Here is a 21,607-nt window from a genome sequence, read left to right as displayed (position 1 = left end):
CCAGCCACCCCACACCCAACACTGCAAATCAGCAGTATCGCGTTAATGTCCCATCCCTTATTGAACTTGAGAAGGTGCAGTTGAACTGCATTCTTGAACCGCTACATTCCCTGTGGAGTAGGTACACCTACAGTGCTGTTATGGAGGGAGTTCCAGGGTTTAAATAATGGAGCATATGGCGATATAGTACCAAACCAGGATTGTATGTGTGGCTTGTAGCAGAACCTCCAGCTGATGGTGTCCCCATGCATCTACTGCCCTTGTTCTGCTAGATGGTAGTGATTGTGGGTTTAGAAGATGCCGTTGGAAGAAACTTGGTGAGTTGTTGCAATGCACCTTATGTGTCGGCGGTGGAAGGAGTCAATATTGAAAGTGGCAGATGGGCTGTCAATCAAATGGGCTGCTTTGCCCTTGATGGTGCCAAGTTTCTTGAGAGTTGTTTGACTTGCACTCATCCAGGCAAATGGAGAGTATTCCACCACACTGTTGACTTGTGGCTTGTAGACGACGGACAGGCTTTGGGGAGTTTGAAGTTGAGATTACCCATCGCAGAATTCCCAGCCTCTGACCTGCTCTCATTGCCACAGTCTTTATATGGCTAGTCAACTTCAGTTTCAGGTCAATAGCTACACCCAAGTTGTTGATAGTGAGGGATTCAGAGATGGTAATGCCATTGAATGTCAAGAGGAGATGGTGAATGCTCTTGTATTGTACTTCAGATTTATTAAACAATATCTCCTCTGCATGTGACTTTTCAAACAGTTATATACGTAAATTTGCATTCAAACCAGATCTGTGTCTGCTTCTGTGTTGGATACTTACACTTGGAAAGCGTTTTACTGAACCTGTCTCAACTAATTAGTCACCTTGCACACACAGTCTGAAAATTACACAAAATAATTAATCTTACAAAAACAAAAAAGTAGTTTACCATAAATGAATTCATTAGTGGAGCGGCGATGAGTTGCTTCATGTTGCAGGGGCTGATGGTAGCAGGAAATCAGGAGGATTTGAGCCTGAATGGTGAATCAGAGGCAGAAACATTTTGACTTGCCCTGGTCAGAAGGTTTCTCAACCCCTCAGTGGCCGGGAGTGGTGTTGTCTGTTAGTGATGCAGGTTCACAATGCAATAATCATTACTTATCGCATAAAGGCTATAAAGATTGACTAAATGTCATGCAGGAAGCACAAGTTATTTATTATTGCTTAAATCACTCACAAACTCACAACACTTTTGCTGCCAATGTGAATTTGAAAATATTATCAATGCTCACTGTAGGTGGTAAGGGTAGAACTTGGCAGGATAGGTGACAGCTTTGTTAAATTACATGTCCTACTCACAGATCCTGATCTCATGATTCTTTAAAACAAAATTTGGCTTTTGATTTTGATTTTTTTCCAAGTCAGATAGCTATTTTAAAGGAAATAGATTGCCTCCCCATGTATTGCACATCTCCAAATTTAAGGTCACCACTTGCGATCATCCCTAAGCTCCGGAATTCATTCTCTAAACATCTATAATTTTCCACCGCCCTCTCCTCCTTCACCAAGCTTTTGGTCATAATTCCTAATATCTCCTCATGTGGCTCGTTGTTTGATGCGGCACGTTGGCACAGTAGGTAGCACTGTTGCTTCACAGCGCCAGGGTCCCAGGTTCGATTCCCGGCTTGGGTCACTGTCTGTGCGGAGTCTGCACGTTCTCCCTGTGTCTGCGTGGGTTTCCTCCGGGTGCTCCGGTTTCCTCCCACAAGCCCCGAAATATGTGCTGTTAGGTGAATTGGACATTCTGAATTCTCCCTCTGTGTACCCAAACAGGCGACTAGGGAATTTTCACAGTAACTTCATTGCAGTGTTAATGTAAGCCTACTTGTGACACTAATAAAGATTAATATTCTTAATGATCCTGTGAAGGAACTCTGAAGGTTTAGCTACGTTAATGAGGCTGTATTAATGCAAGTTATTGCTGGTCCATTTCCATTTGGGCCAGGAATGGGCATTGGAAATTCCTTCCAGAAGCAGCTGACGTTTCCATTGGAATAGTTTAAAGGGGTGATGGTTGCCAAGTTGCTAAGTTCAAAATGCAGTGGCCAGAGTTTTGCTTTTGAACCATGCTGTGGAAGCAGCGAGTCATGTGTTGCTTGTTGGTTTGAGACTCATTCATGTCCCTAGTATTGTCCATTTTGGCCAGCCCTTTAATGCCCTTCAATTTTCCCCGGTGTTTATTTGTTTTTTTTTGTTGCAAGGGGATTGAAACTCAAGAATAAAAAAGTCTTGCGACAGTTGTGCAGGGTTTTGGTGAGACTGTATCTAGAACTCTGTGTGCAGTTTTGCACGTTTAAGAAAGAATATACTTGCATTGGAGGTGGTACAGCAAATGTTGGTCTCTTCGATTGGGGGTGGGTGGGGGGGGGGGGGGGGGGGGGGGGGGGGGTGCCCTATGATGAGAGGCTTATATTCACTGGAGTTTGGAAGAATGAGACAATCTCATTTGAAACCTCAAAGAAAAATCTGAAGGGGTTTGATTAAGTGGACGCTGAGAGATTGTTTCTGCTGGACAATGGAGCTAATCATTTAGGACTGAGATGAGGAGAAATCCCGTCACTTCAAAGGGTTGTAAATCTTGGGAATTCTCTAAACCAGGGAGTTGTGGATGCATTTAATGACAGAATCATTGTGGCTGTCAGACAAATAGTGGTGACAACAAAATATCAAGGAAATCCAAGAAATTGGAATATTTTCTGCTGGTTATACATTTTAAAAACTGCTGGAAAATATAAGTTGCTTAAGGCAGGGGCAGTTTGGCTATATTTTTTATTTATTTATTTATTTTTCTTTTAAAAAAATTTAGAGTACCCAATTCATTGTTTCCAATTAAGGGGCAATTTAGCGTGGCCAATCCACACTAGATCTTGCACATCTTTTGGGTTGTGAGGGCGAAACCCACGCAAACACGGGGAGAATGTGCAAACTCCACACGGACAGTGACCCAGAGCCGGGATCGAACCTGGGACCTCGGCGCCGTAAGGCAGCAGGACTAACCCACTACGCCACCGTGCTGCCCTGCAGTTTGGCTACATTAATGAAACTAGCACCTTTGATATGTTGATGAACTTTGCAACACTGAAAACAGATGCTTAACTAAGGCAAGTCAGGAGCATTGGGGAACAGAACATGATTGGATTTGAATAAGGCGCTAAAGGTTCAAAGGAAGAGACAAGGTATAATAAAGGGTCGCAAAGTGAGTGTACTTTACATTTGTACTCTAAAAGCTAGGATTAAGAAATTAAGATAATTAAATCTGACTTTGGAAGAGGTTAGGTCAGATAAGGAAAGATCAAAAGAGGGAAAGTATATATATCAGGTAATTAAATATCTGCAGGTAAGCTGATACTAGACCTCAGCTAATGGCAGAAATGGCTGTGCCTGTGAAGAAAGCCTGCCTGGCTGGAAAAGCAAGCTGTTTGTTCTACCTTAGAAGCAACCCCAAAGTGATATAACTGCCTGGTGGGGTAACTGTTACTTGATGTTTATAGTTTAAAAATCTATAAGGGGTTGTGGAATATTCAGGGATAATCAGCACTGAAGATACTCAGATTGTTTAGAGCTGTGCAAAAGTAGTGATACTCTGTAGGGCCATTGTCTCAGTTAAATGCACTTCTAGTTTACTTTATTATTGTTTATTTTATTGCTTAGTTAACATTTATTTTATTCAAAGTCATCACAAAACGTCTGGGGCACAATTCTCTGGATTGAAAACTTTTCCTCACATTGTACCAAACTGCAAAAATACAGTTGAGGGCCGCTGTTTCATGTTTCCCTTCTGTAATTTGGAATAACTCGATGTTTACCGTCATCCATACCCTTAACACGGCGCAGAAGGAGGCCATTACCAGGGGATTGGAGAGTGGCGAATGTCGTGCCCCTGTTCAAAAAAGGGAATAGGGATAACCTTGGGAATTACAGGCCAGTTAGTCTTACTTCGGTGGTAGGCAAAGTAATGGAAAGGGTACTGAGGGATAGGATTTCTGAGCATCTGGAAAGACACTGCTTGATTAGGAATAGTCAGCACGGATTTGTGAGGGGTAGGTCTTGCCTTACAAGTCTTATTGACTTCTTTGAGGAGGTGACCAAGCATGTGGATGAAGGTAAAGCAGTGGATGTTGTGTACATGGATTTTAGTGAGGCATTTGATAAGGTTCCCCATGGTAGACTTATGCAGAAAGAACAAAGAACAAAGAACAAAGAAAATTACAGCACAGGAACAGGCCCTTCGGCCCTCCCAGTCTGCGCCGATCCAGATCCTTTATCTAAACCTGTCTCCTATTTTCCAAGGTCTACTTCCCTCTGTTCCCGCCCGTTCATATACCTGTCTAGATGCCTCTTAAATGATGCTATCATGCCCGCCTCTACCACCTCCGCTGGTAAAGTGTTCCAGGCACCCACCACCCTCTGCGTAAAAAACTTTCCACGCACATCTCCCTTAAACCTTCCCCCTCTCACCTTGAAATCGTGACCCCTTGTAACTGACACCCCCACTCTTGGGAAAAGCTTGTTGCTATCTAACCTGTCCATACCTCTCATAATTTTGTAGACCTCAATCAGGTCCCCCCTCAACCTCCATCTTTCCAACGAAAACAATCCTAATCTACTCAACCTTTCTTCATAGCTAGCACCCTCCATACCAGGCAACATCCTGGTGAACCTCCTCTGCACCCTCTCCAAAGCATCCACATCCTTCTGGTAATGTGGCGACCAGAACTGCACGCAGTATTCCAAATGTGGCCGAACCAAAGTCCTATACAACTGTAACATGACCTGCCAACTCTTGTACTCAATACCCCGTCCGATGAAGGCAAGCATTCTGTATGCCTTCTTGACCACTCTATCAACCTGCGTTGCCACCTTCAGGGTACAATGGACCTGAATTCCCAGATCTCTCTGTACATCACTTTTCCCCAAGACCCTTCCATTGACCATATAGTCCGCTCTTGAATTTGATCTTCCAAAATGCATCACCTCGCATTTGCCTGGATTGAACTCCATCTGCCATTTCTCTGCCCAACTCTCCAATCTATCTATATTTTGTTGTATTCTCTGACAGTCCTCCTCGCTATCTGCAACTCCACCAATCATAGTATCATCTGCAAACTTGCTAATCAGACCACCTATACCTTCCTCCAGGTAGGTTACCTATACCTACCTATAACCACCTATACCTTCCTCCATCTACATTTATGTAGATCACAAACAGCAGTGGTCCGAGCACGGATCCCTATGGAACACCACTAGTCACCCTTCTCCATTTTGAGACACTCCCTTTCACCACTACTCTCTGTCTCCCGTTGCCCAGCCAGTTCTTTATCCATCTAGCTAGTACACCCTGAACCCCATACGACTTCACTTTTTCCATCAACCTGCCATGGGAAACCTTATCAAACGCCTTACTAAAGTCCATGTATATGACATCTACAGCCGTTCCCTCATCAATTAACTTTGTCACTTCCTCAAAGAATTCTATTAGGTTTGTAAGACATGACCTTCCCTGCACAAAACCATGCTGCCTATCACTGATAAGACTATTTTCTTCCAGATGTGAATAGATCCTATCCCTCAGTATCTTCTCCAACAGTTTGCCTACCACTAACGACGAAAGTAAGGAGGCATGGGATAGTGGGAAATTTGGCCAGTTGGATAACGAACTGGCTAACCGATAGAAGTCAGAGAGTGGTGGTGGATGGCAAATATTCAGCCTGGAGCCCAGTTACCAGTGGCGTAACGCAGGGATCAGTTCTGGGTCCTCTGCTATTTGTGATTTTCATTAATGACTTGGATGAGGGAGTTGAAGGGTGGGTCAGTAAATTTGCAGATGATACGAAGATTGGTGGAGTTGTGGATAGTGAGGAGGGCTGTAGTCGGCTGCAAAGAGACATAGATAGGATGCAGAGCTGGGCTAGAAGTGGCAGATGGAGTTTAACCCTGACAAGTGTGAGGTTGTCCATTTTGGAAGGACAAATATGAATGCAGAATACAGGGTTAACGGTAGGGTTCTTGGCAATGTAGGGGAGCAGAGAGATCTTTGAAAGTTGCCACTCAAGTGGATAGAGCTGTGAAGACGGCCTATGGTGTGCTAGCGTTCATTAGCAGAGCGATTGAATTTAAGAGCCGTGAGGTGATAATGCAGCTGTAAAAACCTTGGTAAGGCCACGTTTGGAGTACTGTGTGCAGTTCTGGTCACCTCATTTTAGGAAGGATGTGGAAGCTTTGGAAAAGGTGCAAAGGAGATTTACCAGGATGTTGCCTGGAATGGAGAGTAGGTCTTACGAGGAAAGGTTGAGGGTGCTAGGCCTTTTCTCATTAGAACGGAGAAGGATGAGGGGCGACTTGATAAAGGTTTATAAGATGATCAGGGGAATAGATAGAGTAGACAGTCAGAGACTTTTTCCCCAGGTGGAACAAACCATTACAAGGGGACATAAATTTAAGGTAAATGGTGGAAGATATAGGGGGGATGTCAGAGGTAGGTTCTTTACCCAGAGAGTAGTGGGGGCATGGAATGCACTGCCTGTGGATGTACTTGAGTCGGAAACGTTAGGGACCTTCAAGCCGATATTGGATAGGTACATGGATTATGGTAGAATAATTGAGTGTAGATTAATTTGTTCTTAAGGGCAGCATTGTGGATAGCACAATTGCTTCACAGCTCCAGGGTCCCAGGTTCAATTTCGGCTTGGGTCACTGTCTGTGTGGAGTCTGCACATCCTCCCCGTGTGTGCGTGGGTTTCCTCTGGGTGCTCCGGTTTCTCCCCATAGTCCAAAGATGTTCAGGTTGGGTGGATTGGCCATGATAAATTGCCCTTAGTGTCCAAAATTCTATGATCTATGATTAACCTAGGACAAAAGTTTGTGGGCCGAAGGGCCTGTTCTGTGCTGTATTTCTCTATGTTCGCTATGTTCTCTATTCGGCCCATCATGTCTGCACCGGCTCTCCAAATTAATACCATGGCTGAGTGCCATTCTCTTGCCTTTTCCCCATAACCTTGCACATGGTTCCTACTCAAAGACTCACCCAATGCCCTCTTGAATGCCTTGAACGGACCTGCCTCCACCACACATTCAGGCAGTGCATTCCAACCACTCTGTGTGGATAAAGTTTTTCCTCATATCACATTTGCTGCAGAAAGACTTCCCTGGATAGATTTAACTGGCCAAGGCACATTTCCACTGACATGCCCAAGGAGTTCAGAAGGAATTTGCGATCACATGGCCAACCCGCCTCATGTACAGGCGCCCCTCCGACTGATGAACCTTCTGGAAACCCCGAGCTAACTTCCAGAGGGAAAGAAGAATTTCAAAAGAGGGCACGTTGCAATTCAGAGGGCGTTGTCAGTGTTTCAGGAAAAATCCATTGCAAGAGAAAATAATTAAAACGTTTAATATTTTATTAAATATACTGCCTCGTTTGAGCTACATAAAATCTGTTGTCATAAGTCTTTGATTACAGAGTTCACCTGCTGGATCATTTTTGGCATTTATAATAAATTATAGCCATTAAATCGCTGCTAAACTATAATTAAAAAGTGACTCAACTGAAAAATCCCAGCAACTTTTCCTGCAGAAACCATATGTGTGCAATCTATGTGCTCTCCTCCCATCGAGAACGCAATCAGTTCTGTTTTGATCTACTTGGTCAGTTTAGTAAGTGCTTCAGAATCACTTTATGGACAACACAATATTCAAAATTCCCATATTTGTTTCTAATGAGGCGCGGGCCAGGAAGCTGTGAATCGTATAGAGGGTGCGGAATTGTATGGAACTGTGGAGAGGCTCAGAGGTGAGTCGGTCCAAATCTAGTACCCAGCAAGTTTAACTGGATAGCAGTCGGGAGAGGCAAGCCTTCCTTAACCCAGAAGAGTTGAGGCTGCTTGTTGCTGCCCTGACCAATCCCCAGCCAAGACCTTACCTATGAACAGTCAGATTTGTTTTCCTGCTTCAACTCTTTTTGACTCTTTTTCCGTGTAAGCTGATGATCAGATGAAGAGTGCTTTTGTAGGTCTGATTATCATTTAGAATGGTACTGGAAATATTTCCAGTTCAGTCTATTAGATACTGTACATATGAACATCAAAAGTTAGTTTAGGAAATGAACACTGTCTATCGACCTCAGTTCCCAGGACACCACTTGCTCCTTGTTAAATTGCCACAACGATCTTAAGACTTTTTTTCTTTCAAGGGTAATGGTTATCTCAAGCGGTTCTCAAGGGTCAATCCATTGGCTTTAGCGTCAGCCTTTAGTAGTGGGGGTGTGCAGTCGGTGTGGACGGGCACGGAGCACCATTGCCGCAGCCGGCAAGGCAGCCATGCAGTTGTACACACTGCTAACAGCCCACTTTGAACCTGGTGCCATCATATAGGTTCTCCTCCAGGGCAGCCCTCTGGATGCCCCCTGGCCCCAGCTGACCCATCAGCTTTATGGGCGCTCCAGCACAAACAGTGCCATCTTTTTGGCTGGGATAAGTCTGTGTAGGTAGTGTAATGTGTATGTACAGCTGCAGTTTGTCAGCCTCCTGAGTGTCGATCACTGACCCCGCGTATCCCGCACCACTTTTCAGTGGAATCGAGTGTGTTCCATGTGGCACCGGTGCTAGTCCCTCAACGGTAGCGGAATCGGTCCAGATGCGGCGCCGGTTTTTCTGTCGGAAAAGTCCACGGATTCTCAATTGGCGTCAACACTTTGCCTCAGAAACGGAGAATCCAATCCCCTGTATTTCATTTTTTTATTCTGAAAGGAAGCAGATTTACCCCAATAAGGTACTTATATTCTTTAGGAACCACCGAGGTTATCACTTTTGAAATAAATCTTTAAGAACATTTTATTAAGACATTTATGGTTCATAGCAATAAACGATACAAATACATATGTAAACATAATTCAGTGCCTAACACATCCCTCCATCTCCCATTGTTCCCGCCTACTCTAGACATTGAAATAATTTATTATGATTTCAGTGAAAGGTACCCAATACATTGTCAAAACAAAACAATGCACACACTTTGTGTGGGGTTCACTGTTTTTAAATAGCTTGACACCTCCTGACCTGAGGTACTTTTCCACCACCTTCTGGTATGTTGTTGAAATGCTCGGGTTCTGCAGTTCTGCTAGAAAGGTTTCACCGATTTCATTTTCGTTTTCTTGGGCCAGACTTTTGCATACGCACGCCCATGTGATATAATCCTGATTCCTCCAGTCCACCTCGTGGGAAATCCAAGATCCAAACGCGACGCACTGAACGCATATAAATGGTGCCATTTTACTTGTGAGTTTTGAAATGGATGGAGCCTCATGTTTTTCAGTATCTCACCGAAGAAGTCGAGGATACAGGTTCCAGAGGGATTGTACAATAAAACCATGTGGACCTGTCTCCGGTCAGGGTTCAGGATGATCTCATTATCTCCCCTCCCCCCGCCCTCCCTCAGAATCTGCTTCATGTTAAATTATAGGGAACATTTGAAAACTTAGCCTTGGATCCATAATAATATCCAATCGCAAATTGTTCGGAATATTAACAAGCCCAGTGAAATCCCTGGGAGTATCTCCCCCCCGCCCAAAGCCTTCTCTTCCACTGTATTATATTCTGGAGTAGAGCCAGTGGAATTACTTCATCGCAGAAATCTACGTCTGGACACTGCTATAACTCAGAGTCACCGCAGAACTAAGTGCCTGCCTGAATGATTTAAAAGCACAATATTGACTGTCACCTTATTTGTTTCTTTGAAGTATTCAAAAGTCATCAATGCAGAAGCCACTTGAGCGAGGGTTTTTGGGAGTGTTCACATCTACAAATTATAAAGCTTGCCCCATGGTCCTGGCGTGAATTCAATGGAGTGGTTTGGCTAAGGCGCTCAGCAACTGCACAGCACTATATACACCTTGTGTCACAAGGTAGAGAAGGGGAGATTTTCCTGAGACTGGGCCCAGGCGTCCTAGTTGTCTGGCAGTAACAGATGTTGGGACATTGGGTGGACTCTGGGGACATGCCGGCCAAGAAACCTGCAGAATTTCATTCAAAAGGAGGAACATTGTGCGCTTTCCTGGCACGGGACTCCCCCCCTCTCACCCACCAGGTCTCCAGTCCATTGCAGCTGCAAGCCCAGGAACACCTTCCGCACTCAGTCTTATGCTAGGCCATAAATTGTAGTCAACAATACATCGCAACAGCGGTGAACCTGAGAGACATGGCAAACAATCAAACAGAGCATGCTCCACGCTTCAGGAGCAAGAGAAGTATAACTTGAGTGAAAGAGAAAGTCTCAAGGAGCTGCCAGGCCTGTCCTTCAAGCACGCGAAAGTGAAGAGGCTGAGACACTCGGCTCCCAATCCAAGCAGAGCAGCAGAGCATGCGGGGGGGGGGGGGGGGGGGGGGGGGGAGGGGATTCTGGGTAGCGATCCCTGCATTCGTGGACTACAGGCAGCGAGCTTCTGAGGTTTTTGAAAGAGAAGACCTTCATCTAACAAGCAAAGTGGATAATGGGGATCTTGTGGATGTAGTATATTATCTGGACTTCCGTAAAGCATTTGATAAGGTGCCACGCAGAAGGTTACACAACATTAGATCACATGGGATTCGGGGTAATTTATTAGCTTGGAGCGAAGACTGGCTGACAGAAAGCAGACAGAGAGTTGGGATAAATGTGTATTTGTCTGGATTGCTAGATGTAACTAGTGGGGTGCCACAGGATTGTGTCCTTGGGCCCCAGCTTTTTATAAGCTACATAAAAGGCTTGGATACATGTAGGCCAGGCCAAGCAAGGACAGCAGCTTTCCTCCCCTAAAGGACATTTGTGAACCAGTTGGGATTTTACGATCGACAACGATTTCAAGTTCATCATTAAACTTTTCATTCCAGATATTGTTTTATTAAGTTTACATTCCATGAGTTGCTGTGGGGGGGGGGGGGGGGGGGGGGGGGGATTTGAGCCGAGGTCCCCAGAGGATTACCCTGGGCTTTCAGAGAGCTGGCTTGAGCCTGACAAGATGAAGAGGCTAAATTAACACGCACAACTAAAAATAGCACCATTGCTCGAGGTCTTTTTGCAAATGAATAGATGGCTGTAAATCTGAACTCCCTCAAAATGTCAAACTTGCGCCTTGTTCACACTGTGGACCATGTATAGGACATCTGGCAGCTCAAAATGTTGAATTATGATGTATTTTCGTTATTAACTCCAGACCTTCCTCGAAGCGCTGAAGATCGTTTGGGTTGGCCCGTCTATACAAATGGGCTGAATGCTGTGACATAATGCTGACGGTGTCAGACACCTATGTCAGACGGTGTTCAAAAGGCATCTTTACAAATACATGGATAGGATCAGTATAGAGGAATACCGCACAAGGAAGTGCTGAGGGTTTTGGCAAAAGTTGGTATCATGACCGGTACAGACTTGGAGGGCCGAAGGGCCTGTTGCTGTGCTGTATTGTTCTTTGTTCTTTTCTGTTCTATATGGGCAACTTTGTGTGCATGTTTTTGATGATTACTATGCTATCATTTTCTTTGGTGAAAGTGGTTGTCAATGTGTGGTCCACTCTGTGTCGATATTCTCCCAGCTGCTTCACTGCTGTGTGATCTTTAACTAGTGACTGAAAGACAACTGCAGGAGTTTTTGGTTTAGAAATCTCACAGCGACTGTTTCCTACTGCACTATCACCACTATTCATAAAACATGATTTCGAGTCCTTGTCAGAAATAACTCTGTCAGCCCTGAACCTATTTGCCTTTTCTGTCTTTCTCAGACTTTAGAAACACATCAAATGATTCTTTTGATTTTTATCATGTTTTATCAGTGAAGAATGATTTTTGTTAACATACTTAGAATCATAGAATCGCTATAGTGCAGAAGGAGGCCATTTGTCCCATCGAGTCTGCAGCGACCCTCTGAAAATGCACTCTAACATAGGCCCACTTCCCGCAACCCTATCTAAACTTTTGATACCAAAGGGTAACTTAGCATGGCCAACCCACCTAACCTGCACATCTTTGAACTATGGGAGGAAACCAGAGCACCCGGAGGAAACCCACGGGACACAGGGAGAACGTGGAAACTCCACACAGTCACCCAAGGTCAGAATTGCACCTGGGCTCCTGGTGCCGTGAAGCAGCAGTGCTAACCACTGTGCTGCAGCGTTCCCCAAATTATAGTTTGTTGGAAGAGCCCCCCCCCCCCCCCCCCCTCCCCCCCACCCACAACATTCTCGAGGGGCTTGACAGGGTAGATACTGAGGTTGTTTCCCCGTGTGGGAAAGCTTAGGAGCAGAGGGCATAATCTCAAAGTAAGGGGTGGCCCATTTCAGACAGAGGTGAAGAGGAATTTCTTCTCTCAGAGGGTAGTGAATCTGGGCAATTCTTTATCGCAGAGAGCTGCAGAGGCTGGGTGGTCAAGTATATTCGAGGCTGAGATAGAGAGATTTTTAATCAGTAAAAGAATCAAGGGTCATGGGGGCAAGTAGAGCTGAGGATTATCAAGATCAGTTATGATCTCACTGAATGGTGGAGCGTCCGCGATGGGCCGAGTGGCCAGGATCTTCTTTCCACAGGTTCTGTTTGACGTACGGAGAGTTTCCAGCATGCCCCGTTTACTTTTGTCTCAGCCTTTCAGCATCTGCATTCTTTCCCTTTTAGTTCAAATGAATTTCTAACGTTTAATTTATTTCACAAACATTCAGAGCCAACAAAGCTTCTGGATGGTGCTGAGCATGAGCAGGAACAGAGACACCTGGGTGTTCAGGTGTATCAAGCTTAAAATGTGGCAGGGCAAATTGATAAGACTGTAAGCAAGTGGGATCCTTGTGTTTACTGATAGAGGCACAGAGTACAAAACCAAGAAAGTGATGCTAAACTTTTATAAAATATTGGTTGACGGTCAAGTGGTGTATCGTGTCTGGGCACACATTATTGAGAGGACATCAAGGCCTTGGATAGGGTGAGATTGGAAAAGTCTAATGATAAACGTGAAATCGTCGTCGATCGTAAAAGTCCTTGGATTGGATATTGGTGAGATTCACTAGAATGTTGCCAGCTAGATTGACTTCAGTTATGTGGAGAAACTGGGGCCATTTTCCTCAGAGCAGAGAAGGTTATGAGGAGGTTTAATAGTGGGGTTCAAAATCATTAATTTCTTTATAGGGTGCAAACATTTTCTACATTATAAGAGTAACAAAACATCAAAAGTAATTGATTGGCTGTGAAGTGCATGGCAATGTCCTGAGGTTGTGAAAGGTCCTATAGAAAAGCAAGTCTTTACTTTTATCTTTTAATGGGTTGATTCCATCATCATAGACTCACTACAGTGCAGAGGGAGGCCATTTGGTCCATCGAGTCTACACCTATCCTCCGAAAGAGCTGCCTATCTTGGTCCGTGCCCCACCCCATCCCAGTATCCCCACCTAACCTTTTGGACACTAAGGGACAATTTAGCACGGCCAATCCACCTAACGCGTGCATCTTTGGACTGTGGGAGGAAACTAGAGCACCCGGAGGAAACCCACGTGCACACGGGGAGGATGTAAAAACTGCACACAGTGACCTAATGCTGGAATTGAACCCGGGTCCCTGGCGCTGTGAGGCAGCAGTGCTAACCACTGTGCCACCCATGGCCAAATTCCATTCACATAAAGGTCCAGATTTCAGCAGTGGATAGGGCGATGGTCAGGCCTGCATTTTTAATTCCTCACACCTGCAAAGACCCATATTCAAATGAGTGTAATCTGCTTCTACGTTTCTGTGCAGATTCTGCCCTTCACTAGTTAACATTAAGACATTGCACCCAATCCTGACTGCCCGGGCATTTGACAAGTTTGACGAAACTTGGAAGACTCGGCTTCTCATTTGGAAAAAGATTAAACTATTTCAAGTTTGATATTTAAATCTTTTGGAGCTGAAAATAGTGCGGTGTCATAATGTTGACTATTGCCATGACACTGATGTTTTACAGATGAAAGGCATTTATTAAAATATTCAAACTGGATGGCTATTGGCTACTGCAGTCATTCTGGTAATACAAATGACTCATTATTACTCCTTCCCGAAATGTGCTTACCAGGCTCAGTAACTTAGCCAGCTGAAAGGGATCAGAATGATTGCCTGCCATCTGTCTTATTTAGACACCGAGATAAACAGACAAGAAGTGACAGACCTATGACGGAATGCGAGTTCACAGATATTCTGACTGCTGAGAATATTTCTGCCTCAGTCTTGCTAAGAATGGAAACAATGGAGATTGTTGTGGGTTTTCTTATTCTTTTTTAAAAATGTTTCTAATTAAGAGGCAATTTTAGCGTGGTCAGTCCACCTGCCTTGCACATCTTTGGGTTGTGGGGGTGAGACCCAAGCAGAGAATGTGCAAACTCCACACAGACAGTGACCCTGGGCGGGGATCGAACCCAAAGATGTGCAGGGTAGATGGATTCACCATGCTAAATTGCCCCTTCATTAGATTTTTTTTTAAAGTGAAAAAAAAATTCAGGACAACCAAGATGGTGATGGGAGGTAACGGCTGTTGTGCCTAGATCACGAACTGGGTTTGGCGCACACTCCACCGGGCTCTACTGTACAAGGCTACAAGTGTTTAAACCAGCAGTCTTTAAAATGGCCACACAAGCCTAGTACACAACAGTGCAACGTGGGTCCAGCACAAACAAAAATCTAGGCTGCTTCCAATCTATCTGAGGCTCATTGCTGCCTCTCCCCGCAGTTCTTGATAGGTTCAATATGGGACGGTATGCAGGAATGCCCAAGCATACGGTGAGGTGAAAAACCAGCGGCAACACAATGTGAATGCAGGGTATTGGAGGTCGACGTTAATGTGGAACAAAGTTGTGTGGGACGACATTAATCCTCCGACAGCAAACCTGATTGCAAATCAGCAGCGATTTTCTTTCCAGGTAAAAATTATCGACGTGAGGATTTGCACATGGATCTTTCTCTCAAACTGATAAATTAGTGACTGTCTCCTCTTGAATCCTTCGAAGTTTGCCTTGCTTACATTTAAAATCCTGGTTTGTGCTACTCCCCCTCCCCAAACCAATATCAGTCAAAAGTGTGCCTTCTGGTTGGATTCATAACTAACTCAGGTGAATTCCGTAGCAGCACCAAATCTTTAAGTCCTTTTCCCTTGTTAGTTCTAAAACGTAATCTTCCAGCAAGAAATACAAGCCAGGAAGTCACTGCTGTTAGTAGGTAGTTTGCTTTTACCAAGTTTGAAAATGCATTGCCCACTATAATTGCACTGGGGAAAGGTGATAGAAACAAGACGTATACACTTCCCCGACTATCCCAATGTCACTTCCCAGAGTCCTGCACCCTTTACTTGTTAATTAATTCTATGAAATGAGAGGAAGAAAAATACTAACTGCAAGTCTAATAACTCAAATTTGGCAGAAAAGCATGTCTTCAGTGAGGGTAAGGTAGCTGTAGCTCCAGTCTTCCATATATTCACTCCTTCATACTCCAGGCTGATGTCATTTGTCTCAGATTCAGAGTGACTGCCTTACATAGAACATAGAAAAATACAGCACAGAACAGGCCCTTCGGCCCACGATGTTGTGCCGAACCTTTGTCCTAGATTAATCATAGATTATCATAGAATTTACAGTGCAGAAGGAGGCCACTCGGCCCATCGAGTCTGCACCAGCTCTTGGAAAGAACACCCTACCAGAGGTCAACACCTCCACCCTATCCCCATAACCCAGTAACCCCACCCAACACCGAGGGCAATTTTGGACACTAAGGGCAATTTATCATGGCCAATCTACCTAACCTGCACATCTTTGGACTGTGGGAGGAAACCGGAGCACCTGGAGGAAACTCACACGCACACGGGGAGGATGTGCAGACTCCGCACAGACAGTGACCCAAGCCGGGAATCGAACCTAGGACCCTGGAGCTGTGAAGCAATTGTGCTGATCACTATGCTACCGTGCTGCCCTTAAGAACAAATTAATCTACATTCCATTTTCTACCATAATCCATGTACCTATCCAATAGTCGCTTGAAGGTGACCTTCAGAAATCAACCTACGGACAAACTGCACCATAGTTTTGTGTTTGGTGTATGTTAAACACTTGGCACTGCATCTTTTCAAGGAAGAATCAGGATATATGTAAGCTTTGTAAATTATTCGCAGATGTTTTACCTAAATGCACTGTGGGCTAGTTTGGGTCAATCAGCTATTCTTGAAAGGTTTCGCTTATTTAAGATTTTTAAAAAACTGCAGACAGTCAATAACCCCTTCACAATGCTGGAAGGTTTAATTTTGTCTTTGGGAGATACAGGTCAAAATTCCTGTGAATTGTATCGATGTGCCATTAATTATAACAAAGACGAGTTGTGGAACGCAACTGAGGCTTTAATAAGCTAAACGAGAACCTGCTGGCAACTGATCCCGAACTGGGGCAGGGGCAGAGGTCGGCCACCTTTATACAGAGCCTGAGGGGAGGAGCCACAGGCATTAAACAAACAATATATATAATACAGTAAGTGGTTTACCCCATGCATTATATTTAACATTATTGTGGCTTCCACAAAATATTTTTTAAAAAGACTGATTTAGCCAGATTGCAGAGTTCTTTTCTTACATTTTAAATTGGTAGCCTTTCTACAACTAGTAAAAGCCTATTTTACAGAAGTGCCTCACTTTTTTCACCTGCAGCATTGTACAGCACATTGAAGTGAAGCTCAAGGTTACAATATTCAATTTGAGGAAATCCATGTAATGTTCTCTAGAGATTGGCCAGGGCAGGTATGGACAGGGAATTCTCCCATCTGGGACTAAACCTCGTGGCAAGGATGGAAATCACGCCATAATTGCCTGGCCCCGACCTCATTGATTTGGCTGCCGGGAGGGGCTTTAGTGCCAAATTGTGGGGTGGGCTTGGTTGCTCATTTCCCACCATCATATCTGGGTGCCATATTTAAAAGGTGCTCAACATCACTGACCAACTGTTGAAGATAGAAATTGAAAGTCCTGAAGAACATGGATCTCCAGGAACTCTTGAGGCTGGAAGATGGACTTTCTCAATGACACAAGCTGGAAAATCCACCTGATAGTTGCTCCGCCCCACCATTGTATTGTTCCAGGGTCACTGTTGGCCTTTGAACTCTGGCAGCACCAGGCATTCTTCTGGTAACTTTGATTTTCGCATGCCATGTTGTTCCAGACGTGTTCTGGGCAGGTGAGTTCTGAGCCCATGTATTTTCTTACTGGTGTTACAGAAATTCCCCCACCCTTCCGCCCAGTAGCAGTGCAGAATTCTGCAAAGAAACCTTTTCAAAGATTCTATTTCATTTTTACACCAGAAATAATTTCCTCCACTAGATTGGTTAAAACCAACCATTTAATCAACTATGCAAGTTGCTAATATTTTTATGGTGCAAACAGATGGAATGGATCCAGTCTATTATAGAAATAATATTTACTGATAGTGGTCATCCTTCTAGAAGGTTTGGTTACACCTGGCAAGATTTAGTGGCTTGACCAGTTCCACATCCAACACCAGAGATCCAGCAAATGGGTCCACCAAATTTATCAGTCTACAAACTCGCTCCAAATAGTGTGTGAAATGGCGTGTCGCGTCTTTTCGTCCGACGTCACTTCGTCCAACGACACTTCGTCCACGTCTTTTGGTCCAACGTCTTTTTGTCCGCCCGTCTTTTGGTCCAACGTCACTTCGTCCAATTATCCAATTACAAATTAACTCCGTATAAAACCATTTAATTGATAAAATGCAAGTACAATACAGCAAGTGAATTTAATTGCTAAAATGCAAGTAATTGATAAAATGCAAGTAAAATGCAAGTTGAAAAATGCAGTTAAAAAGTTAAAAAATCTAAAAATGCAGTTAAAAAATCTAAAAGTTTACTAATTACTTAAAATTCCCGAAATTACTTAAAATTGATGTAAATTGTAAATTCCCGAAATTCCCTAAAAGTTAGATTTCCAGAACTGTACCCGAGAAAGAATAATGGGGAGAGGACAAGATGATTTGATATTCTATAATTCCGACAGACACAGATATAAGTGGGAGTCTAATTGGATTTAGATAATGAGTGTAGTTCTGAAAGAAGCAGGTTTAAACTCGATTTTCGTCGAGTGATTAAAACCTCTGGTTGGCAGTGGGTTCTGACATTACAGGTCTGAAATGATCAAATATTCCATCAGATACAATGGCTCTCATCACGCTGGAGCATACATGGGTGAATATCCTGCAGCTTATCTTAATAATGTCTGGAGATCAAGCAGCACAAATGCAGAACTCAACCTCAAGAGGCGAAATAGGTGGAGAGGATCCTTGAGCAGTAACATTGAAAAACTAAATTAAACTATTTGTAATTGGATAATTGGACGAAGTGACGTTGGACCAAAAGACGGGCGGACAAAAAGACGTTGGACCAAAAGACGTGGACGAAGTGTCGTTGGACGAAATGACGTTGGACGAAAAGACATAGCACCGTGAAATGGTCCTCCCTGCTTCTACAAAGGATCATGTGGTTTTGCATAGAGGTGACACTGATGAGAACACAGCTGTTAGTCAGGATGGGCTGTTTGTAACAGAAGAATGCAGAATGCAAAGGGTAGCTGGTACAGTGACCTGGAAACAGTAAAAGCAGGGTAAACAGCAGAGACAAAGACATCCTCCAGCAATCTAACATTAATGTCGACAGCTTGGAAAATTTCACAGCTGATTGCATGAGCTGTTGAGCAGTGATGCACGATGGTATGAGCATCAACATAATCCTTCTGTGAAGTGACAGCAGAAACATGAACAGCAGAAGTCTGTTTATCCTCAACAGGCTACTTATATCTGTGAAACGCATAAAATAAAGCTAACATTTGAAACCAATGCAAGCCGCGTGGTGTCCAAAATTATGCGGAACATAGCTATGGGAGATGGAAAGAAACTTATTCCCTTAGTAGAGGAGTCACTTCACCAGGGAGCATAGGTTTGAGGCAAGGGACAGGAAATTTAAAGGGGATTTCACGTGAGGGTGATGGGAATCTGTAATTCACTGCCTGAAAGCGGGTAGCCGACAACCTTCACAACATACGCTTACACGAGCACCTGAAATGCCATAGCATACAAGACAATGGACCAAGTGTTGGAATAGGTGCTTGATGGCTGGCCACGATGGGCTGAAGGGCCTCTTTTTGAGCTGTAAAACTTTTACTAATTTCTTCCCTAATGAGCATCATGACCACCTGAATGTAAAAGGACTATCAGATCCCACTGTGCTTTAAATTCTTACTTTTTAATTAAATGTTTTCAACATTTACCATTAGCATAGTGGAAGTAACATATTTGGAAACTGAGCATTTGCTTTTGTATGCCAACTAATAGAGAACATCTAAGGTTTAAAGACTTTAATGAGTAAACCTTTGACAAATCATCTGTTTTGCATCTATGAACAGTCCAGCTATTTACAGTAGAGTAGCTGAGTCGCCAACCAATAAGGTGATAAATAGACTAAGAGATGATCACAACCAATAACTAGACTTGCCTCCCCAGCCTCTTCCTCACTTACTTCTGAATCTGTTGCCAGCCAAGAGTGTAGAGAAACAAATGTAAGGTATTGCTGCCAACACAGTCTTCACTGATTACTGCACTCAATCAATGACGACTTGGATTTCATGTTCAAATCCGAGGGCGAGATCTACATTCACTTTCATCTTGTAAGGCGTTCCACCTCTTTAAACCTAATGTTGGGATATTTATTCAATTTTAGAAGTGAGACAAGTACGCTGATCTACATAAACAGAAAATGCTGGAAACACTCAGCAGGCCAGGCAGCATCTGTGGAGAGAGAAACAGAATCAATGTTTCGGGTCAATGACGATCTGAAATGTTAATGGTTTCTCTCTCGCCACAGATGCTGCCTGGTCTGCTAAGTATTTCCAGCATTTGCTGTTTGTCTTTCTATTTTGAGCACCTGCAGTGTTCTGCTTTTGTGCCAAGCTAAAGGTTTAATCAAAATAGTCAAGATTCTTGGGGTAGGCAGCTCACAAACATCTGGTCCAGGTCAGAAAAACAGAGGTAACTTAAAAAAAAAAATGGCATTTACACCTATTGCACAAGCTTCTGATTTCTTTATTCAAGAAGGCAATTGCACTTAGAAATGGAGGGTTGAGTTTTTGTTTTATGGCTTTAGTTTGGCAAAGGCTGTATTAGGGCCTCAGTGAGAAAACATCATGTTCTTGGACTGCATAGTATATGACTTGCAGCCAGGAAACACAATTTACTCTAATTGGAGCTGCTCATTGTATGTATCTTGAGCAATGGGCCAGCTAATTTATTAGGCAACTTTGGGGTCTCCATCAAACAACCAATCCCAGTAGCTCATAACTTCCATAAAGCTTTTGTGGAGACACCGTACCAGCCTCCCCGAACAGGCGCCGGAATGTGGCGACTAGGGGCTTTTCACAGTAACTTCATTTGAAGCCTACTTGTGACAATAAGCGATTTTCATTTCATTTTTCATTTTCACCATTACATATTCTGCTTTATGATAGATGCTTGGAAAGAGAAAAATAATTTCTACAGCATGCAATATTAAATTGTTTGCATTAGATTCAATAAACTCCCTACAGAGGGGCTGGTTTAGCACAGTAGGCTAAACAGCTGGCTTGTAATGCAAAACAAGGCAGCAGCGCGGGTTCAATTCCTGTACCGGCCTCCCCAAACAGGCGCTGGAATGTGACAACTAGGGGCTTCATTGAAGTCTACTTGTGACAATAAGCGATTATTATTAAAAAGTTAACAGGACATTTATAGTTCTGTTACTCTACCCCACCCACTCCAAATCACTTGTCACACCATATTCCATGGGCATTGGTAGATGGGCTGTAAACAAAGCAATGCACTTAGTCCATGCAACCCAAGCTTCCTTCTCAATGTATCTAACTTGGTCTAAGATTGACCATTAACCATCAATTTTTTTTCTGTGAATCTGTTCACATGACCTCGTCTCCCTGGAAAATTGTCACTGGAACCTTTCACCGAACTTGAAGGTGGTGGCAAGGGTTAATTCATCAAGTGTAAAATTATTTTTGTTTGTAGAGTAAAAGCAGTGCAATCTCAATGAAACACAGTTGCCAAGTTATATTATCGTTTTTTCTAAACGACTGGAATGGATTAGGTATACAATGACCTAGAAACCATTATATTCAATTTATTACAATAGCAGCAAAAAGTTCAACAAAATTATTCTAAACTGAATCTGTATTTGAACAAACAAGGTAAACATGGAATTAACAATGGTCCTACATGTTGCTGACATTATTCAGTGAGGTAGTGTTAAATCTAATTCAGATGGAAAATACAAATATGCAATCTGTTAAAACATGTAATATATAAAAGCAACAAGGACTATACACCTTAATCAACTCTACCTTCAACTAGTGCAATTAAAAAATCAAATTCTCTGGAGAAGGGGGTAGTGTCAGCGGTGTACGGAGCTATTTTGGAAGAGGATAAGGCACCACTGAAAGGGATCAAAGCAAAGTGGGAGGAAGAGTTGGGAGAGGCTATAGAGGAGGGGTCCTGGTGTGAGGTGCTCCGGAG

This window comes from Scyliorhinus canicula, chromosome 21, assembly GCF_902713615.1.
Source record: "Scyliorhinus canicula chromosome 21, sScyCan1.1, whole genome shotgun sequence".
NCBI classification, from domain to species: domain Eukaryota; kingdom Metazoa; phylum Chordata; class Chondrichthyes; order Carcharhiniformes; family Scyliorhinidae; genus Scyliorhinus; species Scyliorhinus canicula.
The sequence above is the reverse complement of the archived record's forward strand: the minus strand, read 5'-3'. Positions refer to the sequence as shown.